We start from the raw sequence: 12,450 nt of genomic DNA on the forward strand, positions 1-12,450 counted from the left end.
ATTTTACCACTGTTAACCACCACTGTCTGTGTGTGCATACTGTATGTAGCCCATCACCATTATAAAGCATTCTAAACATTGAAAAGCAAAACTAAATTAATTCATACAGTACAGTACAATTTGCCATAAGTGCAAAGACTCTTATTGGGGGTATGAATGTACGTAAAAAAAAATCTGCTAATTATATTCACTTGAATGCAATCAAACATTATCATCACTGTCAGGTGGAAAACTTGTAAAAATTATGGTTAGAAAACACTACGTGAACACATGTCCGGGTTCAGCTCAGTTGGTAGCGCACTCGCCCAACCGACCACAACGTCATGGGCTCGATCTCGGGCACCGCCACCTCAGCGTATGAGTAGCACGGCATGGAAGTGGCAAAAATTACTGGGAGCTGATGGTAGGTGTTGCGCTCCACCTCAGCAATCCATCTCCCAGAGGTCTAGCGCACTGCGAAACGGGTGCTGACAGATACTGACAATAACGCTCTGCTGGGAACTGTGTATTCCCCATAGACTGTAGATAATTTCGCTACTCACCGAAAGAAAGGTGGTTTTATGATGTTGTAAGCCTATCCTATCAAAGGCATTTTCTACTAACCAGACCAGGTGAGTCACACTTGAAATAAAATAAACTCCGTCTGGTGGATACATTTTATTTCCTGGCCGAAAAGTGGATTTTACACAAAGGGTTGGCTTCCTGAGAGGCTTCCCAACGCGGAGAATAGGCTTTCAACATCATTAAAAGCCTTTATTTCGGTGAGTAGGGATATTATATTCTTTATTTTTAGACATACTCTACAGTGTGTGGGGGAATACACAGTTCCTGGCAGAGCGTTAGAGAGAGCTCACTAACGCTCTGGACCAGAGCTACACTCCTACCATTCCTGATCATTGCATAAAAGTGTTAAGATCATTATTATACCCATGTTATAATAAGCATATTCCCATGATGGCTTTCAAACTGGAGCATTTGCTGGTTTCATATTGTCAACGGTATTCATAACGTCTTTGGAGACATGTTAAGTAACCAATTAACCAATTAAATACAATTGTGTGAAATATAGTAATGTAGCACTTTAATTCATTCTAAATGACGCGGTTATCCTAATTGTCGGAGCTCAAAGTGAACTGGGAAATCCTTCAGATCATAAAATAGAGATGTATGTGGTATTAGTGCAGAATAATTGTTCTTATCGTTGCTGTCGGGCAGAAACCTCATATCTCCATATTTCAACTTGGTTTGTTTTTCGTAATTTGATGCCCTACTTTGTCATTAATGTCACACAAAAGTAGCAAAAATAGCCGATCACAACGCACATGTTGTGAGCTTGTAAATTTTTTTTTCAAAATGTTTCAAGTGAAAGTGGTTGTCTTTCTGTTTTATAAATATTGAACCAATTAAAAGTATTAACAAGTGCTTGTGGCTAAATAATAACTACATTGAATCAATTGTAATGGGTTACCGGAATGCTCACCCCAAAACACACTCGCCACCTTGAGCAGAACTCTGGCCCCCCAGTGGTTTTATTGAGGTAACGTTTAGGAATAACGTTAGGGGTAGGCATAGTTTTACTGAGGTTCAGTTTAGGAATTCCTGGTGGCGACCGTTCCAAGGCCGCCGGGGCGATTGTGTTTTGGAGCGAGAGTTCTTGTATTGGAACACAGGTTATTTTTTCCATTCCCTGATTAGTAACTGTTTTGGATATACAAGGTTTTCACCTGACATTTTACACATGAACCTATATGGAAGAGGTTCCTCTGTGCTAAGGTGGGAGGCTGTAGGCTTGGGGGTTGAGGATGTGGATTGTCATATCTTGTAAGGGGCCCAGAATTCCTTGCTATACTTTCCTCAGTGAGGCAACTATGTCATATGCAGTCCAGCTGTTTGTAATTTACGTGTTTAATCTCTTTAAACCCAGGAAACTTTACCCCAAAAAGCAGTTTGATTATTTAAACCCAGGAAACGTAACTCAAAAAAATGTAGTAGTATTATTTGAATAATAATTGTACTGATGGAAACTCAAAATTGTTTTTGATGGTGTTTTTTTATTTTATTTTTTATTCTCAAGTGTATACAAGTTGTACCAAATGAAAGTATACTTTCTGTATTTTGAAATAGGGTGCTGAGCACTCATTAAGTACAACCACTGGGCCTTGAGGCTGGGTTGGTACAATATCAGGCTTTTCTGTGTCAGAAATTAAAGTTTTCTGTTGCCATGAATATCAATCTTAGCTATCATTATTATTTTCTTTTTAAACAGTAAACATCTGTTGTTGTTGTTGTTGTTGTTGTTGTTGTTGTTGTTGTTGTTTTTTACCTTTGCATAATCATTTTTGTAATAATGTTTTGTAAAAGAAAATATATGAACATTTACATTTAACATTACACTGTGTGAACTTTTTTTTTTATACATTTGAACACGTTTTTCATATTTGTTCGGCTCTTTTGCAAAACAGCTGCAAGGTAACATGATAACAGCTCAAACCAGGAAGCTCTCTGCACACTGATTAAGTAACATGATCTCCATATTACACAGAGCAGAAAAAGACCACTCATTGACACTTTGATTGTTTTGATGAATGAATTTGGTCGGCTTCCCCAGTCAAAATGGGGGGCTGTCCATTAGTGCGCGACATCTCAATAGCCCGACAAATGTTAGATTAAGGTTAGGTTTAGGCCTAGTTTTTGTGAGGTTATGGTTAGGGTTAAGGTCAAGTATAGGCATAGTTTTGGTGAGGTTAAGGTTAGGGTTAAGGTTAGGTTTTAGGCATAGTTTTTGTGAGGTTAAGGTTAGGTTTTAGGCATAGTTTTTGTGAGGTTAAGGTTAGGATTAAGGTTAGGTTTAGGCATAGTTTTTGTGAGGTTAAGGTCGTATTCTTTATTATTATTAACATTCTCGGTTTAGGTTTTGGGGGGCTGCTGAATATTTTCACCGATTTAGCGCTATTTCAACAGCACCCAGGACAGTATTTCAGCGCCCTTTCTAGCAAATGTCTGGTCTTTTTTTTTTTTTTTTGGCCAGACGTTTGGTCCCCCCCCCTCCCCTCCCCGAGCTTGGTGGCCTGGCCTGCAGCCCCTAAAGCCTGTGCATGTGCATTCATCCGGACCTGTTAATGTCATATTATAAATGCAATCCTAGGGTTTTTGCCAATTATCAGGGGGCCCACTTGCATTATTGGGAATTGCTGTTTCTATCTAGAAAGCAGGCATGCATGAAAACGTTCCCTCTCGTCTGCAGTTGAACTTTGATTGGCAGCCTGCGGTATGATGATCTCATGTTACATCCCTATAACGTCGACACACACACGCGCTTAAGGATCCAGGGATGTTACATGTCACCTAATGACTTAAAGTTAAACGAGGCTTTTCAACATCAGAATGATGGTGCACAGATGTGGTGAGATGGTTGCTTAATGTTAATGCGTCCTCAGGACAAGGATTACGCCAGACTGGTCCCATCAGTTCCAGATCTGGTTTGTTGTAGGCTACAGTTAGCATTGATTCACAAACATTTTAAAGGTAGGGTAAGTGATTTTCTTTTGTTAAAATAAGTGTTAAATAGCTCTATATTCTGATAGTACTCATTGCTATAGAGTGTTTGTTCAGTATTAGGAGTCTCCTTGTCTCTCCACCTCAGAGCAGTTATTTTACAGAAGGAGAATGAATGCAATCTTTTCTTTTTCAGAATACAGACAAATCAAAGCACAAATCCGACGTTTCCCGCGGCCCACGTCGTCCAGTGCCTGTGATGATAGCAGATGATCGATAGCCTACTTCACGGTAACATCTTCGGTGTGATGCTATTCTCATAAATCCACGTTTTTTATGACAAACGGTGATAGCCTAATTCAAAGGCGAGATTTAGAGCTATAAATATTACGGCCCTTTTAACGGCTTCGTTCCTCCTTGAGCTTTTTGTTTGATTCCTTCATTGCCAGAAATGTGCACAGGACCCGGTTCACATTGAAAATAATGTTGGCAGAAATGTCTTCTATTATATTTTCAACACTATTTCCAGGAGAGCACTCAAACCAAATGTCTTCCATATGGTGGCGTGTTTCATAAAACAGAGAGAACGGGAGACATGGGAGGTGCATGGCATGCAGAGAAACTTAGAAAGAAAGAAAGAAAGAAAAAAGAACACATTTTGAATGCATTTTACAACAGTCACTGTCACATTAGGGCAAGTAGTTCTCAAAGTTGGTGATTGATATATCATAGAATCAACTTTATCATCACATCACAGCGTTTACAGGTGTAAACCAGTGGGTGACATGTTTGCGCCAGCTCCATCATTTGATTGGTTCCATTTGTACATTCTCAGAGTTATGGGGGTTATGTGGCCTTAATGCATTAAGACCTGGAACGCCAATGCCATTTTAAGATTTCTTTGGCTATTAAAAAATAGCAGATATACAAGCTCATAGTGTGTGTGTGTGTGTGTGTGTGTGTGTGTGTGTGTGTGTGTGTGTGTGTGTGTGTGTGTGTGTGTGTGTGTGTGTGTGTGTGTGTGTGTGTGTGTGTGTGTGTGTGTGTGTGTGTGTGTGAGAGCTTGTAGATCTGCAATTTTCTGAGAAATCGTGGATTGTTGTGCAAATGTTTGAATATACTGTATATGTGTTTTACAGTTGGAGCACCACTGATATAGCAACATACTGTTAGTTATTTTTAGATATGTATTTAGCTGCGGACCCCCAGCTCAAAATGTTTTATAATATCTACAAGAGCTATGAGCTTGTATATCTGCTATTTTTTGCCAAAGAAATCTTAAAATGACACAGATGCGTTCCCGGATTGGATGGGTTAATGCAAACCAAACTCGGGCTCCTTGAATTTGAAAAGAAAAAAAGTCTGAGAAATGCACTGACATATAGTGGCATACAGCTAAGATAAGAGTACTCAGACGGGACGTTTACAAGCCCTCTCGCTGCGAGCCTCAGCTTTACCTCGTCAGTGGAGGATATAAGTGTTACAAAATATAGCTTTTTGCTTCTCCTCCCTTCTCCTCCTGAAAGCTTCGCATCAGACAAGCACGCCTGCAGCCATCTGTCAAAGTCCCACGGACCTGAGCCAACGATGATATACACACACACGCTCACGCACGCACGCACGCACACACACACACTGCTTTCTTAACATAAACCACTGGGTGTGCAGACTGCCAAGCTGCAAAACAGATGTCAGACAATGTGACTGCACAGTGGTGGTCCTTTTTATACAGCGAGGTCGGGGCTAATTGTAGACACGGTTTATTTGTCTTGCTTTACGAAAGTTTACGTTACCTTTATGTATCAATGGTGCGGTCGCTGTTTGTACACGCCGCAGGAAAATCTGATCGGTCAATCTATCCATCCATCGGTCTATCCATCCATCCATCCATCCAAGCATCAATATTTCATTAGCTACTCTATTAGCCCATTAAGACCTGAGGCCGAATATTATACAAAATGTCTTTTAAATCCTAACAGTTTTCTGAAAAAAAATATGCTGCTATATCAGTGGCTCTCAAACTTTTTCGTGTCAAGGGCCCCCCAAAATTATGTATTTGACCGTTGACCCCCATCTGAAATATTTTGTTCCAGGGACCCCCCCAGAAGCAAAGATTTGAGTTAAAAAGTCGGTAGCGCAGTCGCCTCACAGCTAGAAGGTCCTGGGTTCGCTTTCCGCCGGGGACGCTGTGGGTGTGTCTTCTCCTCCGCGTCATCAGCGCACATACCCTAGGTGGGGTTGGCGAAAGGGCCTTTCTGTGTGGAGTTTGCATGTTCTCCCCGTGTCTCTCAGGGTAGTTAATACCCTCACAAAAACATGTAGTAATCCTGGTCGCTATACCATCTCCCCCATGATGACAGCCGGGGTGCCTGATGGAGGGGAAGGGAACTGGTTGGAATAACGTGTTCCTTCCACGCGCTACGTCCAACCGGGGAAACTCCCCTCTGTCAGGTGACAAGAAGGTCCGTTGGCTCTCATGCATTGAAGGAGGCATGAGCTCGGCCCTGGCCTCCCTAGGCTGGTGAGGGGAGTGTAGTGCCCATGATCACTTAGAAAATTGGCACCGGGTGAAAAATAAAGGTTACAAAATCGCGGGATAAAAAAAAATAGATACAAAAAAAATGTTCGCTTTAAAAATATATATTATGTTCAAAGGTTTGCACAAACTTTCACGATTTTTCAAAAATAGCAGATCTACAAGTTCATAGCGCGGCATGAAGTGACGCGCTATGAGCTTGTATATCTGCTATTTTTGAATAGCCAACCAATGTGCCACATATATAGCTAAAATCTAAACATGACACAGATGCTTTCCCGGTTTTAATGGGTTAAGACAGTACACATTTCATGCAGATGTACTTGGGTTTGATTTTGGTTTGCCAGTTGCCGTTTGTCATTCAGTCCTCCCTTCAAATCCAACCATGGAAGCACACGCTTTCCTAAGCCGCACTTGGTTCCATGGGCTTCTGTGGGTAATTAGTCAAAGCATTCATGTGGATAGCCGCTGTTTCCCTTTTAAGCACAGAAGCTTAGCTCTTCATGTTTTTAATTAATCGGCCCTCGTAGTAAACAACAAAAAGATGCGCACTCCGTGAACCATATCGTTGTATCTAGGCTACAGACTACATCGCATCCATAAGAGTATTTATAAATGTCTTTGCTAAACAGTATTAGTTCAAACATCTATTTGTACCAATAAAGTTTGATGTTGTTGTTGATTATTTTAATTCATCCTCTCTCATTGGAGTTCTCTGTGTGTTTTATGGCCGTTATTTGTGTTGTGTTGTATTGTCTTGTATGTTTTGCAAAGCTGTGTATAATAGCCAGCTCACACTTGAAAAAGAGACCTTTGGTCTCAATGAGATTTTACTAGTTAAATCAAGGTTATAATAAGGAACAAAACGTCAACATTATCTTCGAATTCAAATGTTGTCCTGACTTTCACCTCTACAGGCTCTCTAAAACCTGTTCCCAATAAAAGCAATGCATTATTAATATCAGTGGTGGAAAGTAACTAAGTACATGTACTCAAAGTAAATTTGACTTTACTTTACTGAAGTTTTTCCAATTTTCAGTACTTTTACTTCTACTCCACTACATATCAGAGCCAAATATTGTACTTTTACTCCACTACAATCATTTTTAAAAAGTTACTAAGTTTTGTAGATTTGGATTATTATTACAAAACATACATTAACCACTTTAGCCTTTAATATACTGTACTTCGGCTATTTAAAAATAGCAGATCTACAAGCTCACACCGCATCGGAAAGCGTCACACTGAGAGCTTGTAGATCTGCTATTTTCAAAAGATTTCTATACATATTGAACTTGTGAAATGGGCCATTCTGCATAATGCGTACTTTTAGTACTTTAGGTACATATTGATACCAATACTTTTGTACTTTTACTCAAGTAAATTTTGATTACCAGACTTTTACTTGTACTGTTTCTACATTGCAGTATTGATACTTTAACAAAAGTAAAACAATTTAGTACTTTTTCCACCACTGATTATTAATACTAACACCTTGATGAACAGGGCTTTAGATCTTTTGGGGTGTTTCCTCATGGTCATGTCAGTGCAACGCTCAAGATGTACGTCGCTGGTGAGGATGGAATGCGTGCTTTTTCATCGCCGGCTCTCAATGTCAGCATCAATAAAGATGAGTGATGCGTGTCTTTTCCCTTCGGAGACCTCTGCTGTTCCAGTCTAAGGATAATTACAATACCATACCCTCGCGTTAAGCCCCTGTGCTGTACGTAAGTTGAACCCTGAGACCTCAAAGAGGGAAGTAATATACTGCAATAGTTGTGTTGGGAAGTCAAGCTGCTTTGGAGCTGCAGCGCTGTTACCTCCCTTTCCTGGGGTGTGACACCAATGCTTTCTGGTGGCAGATGGGCGAGGTTGGAGTTCCACTGTCCACTGGGATTCAATGAGGTTATAATATTATTATTTTCACTGTCGGGTGGAAAGCTCGCATGTCCGAAACCGTTACTTTTCAGGAAATGGAAGGGGGAAAAAAGGGATGGCCTTTCTGTGCGGAGCTTTGAATGTTCTCTCCGTGCATTGGGTATCCTCCGGGTACTCCTGTCTTTCCTCCCACACCAAAAGACACGGGCATGCTGGGTGAACTCCTGCCAGTGGCCTAGACCAAGGTACAACTGGAGTTAGTCCCCGAGTGCTGCATAAGATGGGGTAGTAGTAGTAGCAGTAGTAGTTTATTTTCAATCAATTAAAAGCCTTCATTAGTTGTCATAGTAACATAGACCAAAAAGGTGTAGGCTGAAGCCTTAGCTTATTTTGCCTACCCTTTTTACCTTTGAATAACTTTCAAGAGCTTTGTAAGAAAAAATGTATGTGTGTGAGGAATGTGTGCAAGTATTTTAAATTTAAAGTTGCTATATATGTGAGGTTTCTGTTAAAATAAGTGTTAAATGGCTCTATATTCTGCTAGTAATAACCATTGCTATTAGTGTTTGTTCAGTAACAGGTGTCTTTCCGTCTCTCTAGCTCTTTGGTACACAGAAAAACTATTTTCAGGTTGGGATACCAATTTGATCCATTCAGGAGAGAGAACTAATACAGAAGACAGGACAAACAAATTAAAGTGGAAGTGGCGAAAGTGCCGAGTATCATGGTCAGTATCATGTCAGTATCATGATCAGTATCATGATCAGTATCATGGTCAGTATCATGTCAGTATCATGTCAGTATCATGATCAGTATCATGGTCAGTATCATGTCAGTATTATGTCAGTATCATGATCAGTATCATGGTCAGTATCATGTCAGTATCATGTCAGTATCATGGTCAGTATCATGTCAGTATTATGTCAGTATCATGATCAGTATCATGGTCAGTATCATGGTCAGTATCATGTCAGTATCATGGTCAGTATCATGTCAGTATTATGTCAGTATCATGGTCAGTATCATGTCAGTAGTATCATGGTCAGTATCATGTCTGTATCATGTCAGTATCATGGTCAGTATCATGTCTGTATCAGCCCTAGCCGAGTGTTCCTAGCTTTCCCCCTCCATGGTTTTCCTCACCATCTCTCTGCCTTGTAATTGTTCTTTTCTTCATCTAAGTTACTGGCAAAGTCAGCAGTCGGAAAGCAGGGCAACAGGAACACGACTCCATGTGTTTGTTGTTAGCGGTGCGAAAACCCTTGCTTTGCTTCTTCTTTTTTTTTTACGTCTATCGGTTGGACTTGGGAGAATTATGTTTACGTTCCCATATTTTCCACCCCAGATGTTTATAGTGGTCTTGAGTGATTGTTCAAGGGTTGAGGGTCCTCTGTGAACACTGTAACATAGTTTTTTTGGGGGGAACAACCTCAAACTGTCTGCTGACTGCTGTTCTTTGCTAAAAACCACCACCAGTGGTGGAAAGTAACTAAATAGTAAATACATTTACTCAAGTACTCCACTTTTTTTTTTTTTTTTTTTTTTTTTACTTTACTTTACTTTACTTTACTTTACTTTACTTTACTTTACTTTAGTATTTCTATTTTCAATACATTGTACTTGTACTCCACTACATCTCAGAGGCAACTATTGTACTTTTTAGTCCAATAAAAAACTTTAGTTACATGTCACTTACCAATTAAGCCTTATGTTATACTCTTTCAATTCGAAAATAGCAGATCTACAAGCTCACAAAGCTAAAAACTTGGAACATTCTGAACTGGGACTTTCTGCATAATGAGTACTTTTACTTTTGGTATACTTTAAGCCTATTTTCATGCCAGTATACCTTTGTACTTCAAGTCAAGTAAAATCTTGCATACAGGGCCCGGGCCGCTGGCATAACGGTCCAGGCACGTAGGCACAGTGTAGCCTGACAGCGTGTCGCGGCCGGGGTTCGAGCCCCGGTCCCGGTGGCCTTTGCTGCATGTGATTCCCCATCTCGTTCCCCTGGAAACCTCCTATGTCCAAAACTGTTACTTTGTGTGACGCTGTAGCAGTGTTGATTTCGTCGACTAAAACTATGACGAAAAATGTTCGTCCACTACCTTTTTTCACTGACGAAAACCACGTTGTGAGCTTGTAGATCAGCTATTTTCAGCATGCAACCAAGTGTAAAATCAGGCATTATGACGCCATCAAGGCACCGCCAAAATACAGGGTTATGAGCAGATTATAATGCATTATAAGTATGTTCATGATGCGTTATACACATAGGATGGATAGCAAGTGCTACCAAATACATTTTAGTCGACTAATTCAAGTGTAGATTTAGTCGACTAAATCAAGTGTAGATTTAGTCGACTATAATCTTATGATATTTAATCGACTAAAAGTAGACTAACACTAAAACATTTCAGATGACTAAAATATGACTAAAACTAAATGGAATTGTATTCAAAAGACTATGAGTCATGACTAAAACTAAATCAAAATTTGTTGTCAAAATCAACACTGCGCTGTAGTATGATCAAGTAGGGCGTTCATGTACAAAACAAAACACAAAAAGTTAAAACATGGAGATCAGAGATTCCTGCCCGACAGCAACGATTTCTACATTGTGGTATTGCTACTTCATCCCACCCTCCCACTGCCCACCACCTACCCCTCTCCCCCTCCCAGCGCTCAATGTTTTTTTAACTCATGTCATTTTTCATGGTCAGGGGGGGGGGGGGGGGGGGGGTGTTGGACTCAGGCAGCAGAGTGGCGGTCCTCAGGGACCAGCCTTCACATCGGTTGGAAGGTTGTAATCTTTGGTAGCTATGGTTGAGGTCGGGCGTTGCCAGATTTCACGAGAGAAATAAGCAACCAGGTGGTCTATGACAGGGCTCTTCAACAGGGGGTCCGGGACCCCTAGGGGATCCTCAGAGTTACTACAGGGGGTCCGCCAAATCTTCTGCGAGGCGTTGTGAGCTTGTAGATCTGCTATTTTCGGCTATTGTTCCCCTTCACACAGAGATTTGGTGTAGAGGGAAAAAAGAGCAGACCAAGTACAAAGCCAATGGCCAAATTGACTAAAAATTGAGCGTTTAAAAGGTTAACTAGATTTGCACACATTTTCACGAATTTTCAAAAATAGCAGATATACAAGCTCATAGCGCGGCACAGCCCAAAGTGTAAAATAATGCTTTTTAGCTCAAATCTAAAAATGACACAGTTCCAGGTCTTAATGGGTTAAACAACACAAATCTGGTATACAGGTCTCCCTCCCTGCCACAAAAGATGTTCAGATGGGGGGTTAGGGAGGGACAAATACATATTAATGTGGGGGGTCCATGACATGAAAACATTTTGAGAACCACTGGTTTTAAATAATAATCAAAAACTTTGGAAGCAAGCCCAAATAAACAACTATACAGAAAAACAAGCCCAAAAGTCGCTTAAAATAAGCAGACATGGCAACACTGGCCTTCACAATGTTTGGAGGGTAGCTGAGGGTTGAGGTTGGAATCTGTGTAGAGAGAGAGGCCAGGATAGGATGAGAAGCACTGGTAGGAAGAATTATTGGTAGCAATACATACCACAAAATAAGAAATACTCTGTTTCAAGTCCCAGAAACCACTGATCAAAATTGTACTTAACAGTACTTGAGTAAATCGTCTCTGTCGGTTGTCCGAAACTGTAACTTTTCAGGATTCAGGGTTTTATGTTTTAAAAATGATCAAAAATGTCAGATCGACAAGCTCAAAAGCGTGTGGGTCTGCTATTTTTATATATATATATACTTTTGTGTGATGCTTTAGTACAGGGGTCTTCAACAGGGGGTCCGGGACCCCTAGGGGGTCCTCAGAGTTAATACAGGGGTCCGCCAAATCTTTGTGTGACATGATTTTTTTTTTACATTAACCACTTGAACCCTAGCATCCCTTTTCTGAGGAGAACTTTAGCTTCGCCTCGCGCTGCGAGGCGTTGTGAGCTTGTAGATTGGCTATTTTTGGCAAAGAGGTAATGGTGTAGAGGGAAAAAAGAGCAGCAAAAGTTTATCTGGAACACAATTTATACAATATAGAGGGGGAAGATCTCTCTCTCAGCTAGGGGGTCCTTGGCCTGAAAACATTGAAGACCCCTGCTTTAGTATGATCAAGTAGACCGTTAATTTACGGGGGGGGAAAAAGAAAACGTTAAAATATGGAGATATGGAGGTTTCTGCCCGACAGAAAGTAAATGTACTTAGTTACTTTCCACCACTGCATGGTTGTAATCTTGGTAGCTGAGGTTTGAAGTTGGAATCTGTGCAGAAAGACCAGAATGTAGGATGAGCAGAGAATGGAAAAGACTGGTTGCACGGTTGGTTGGTTGGTTTCCGTTGCTGTCGGGCAGAAACCTTGTATCTCCATATTTCCAAGATTCTTGGGCGGTGTAGCCGCCCCTATATGTGAGGTTGGGACATTGACATTTGCTGCACTGTGATTGGCCACCCATTGTACCCGCCTAACCCTGCACTGTGATTGGCCACCCATTGTACACCCCTAAGGCCTAAC

This window comes from Gymnoscopelus microlampas, assembly GCF_963454915.1.
Source record: "Gymnoscopelus microlampas genome assembly, chromosome: 7".
Taxonomy (NCBI): domain Eukaryota; kingdom Metazoa; phylum Chordata; class Actinopteri; order Myctophiformes; family Myctophidae; genus Gymnoscopelus; species Gymnoscopelus microlampas.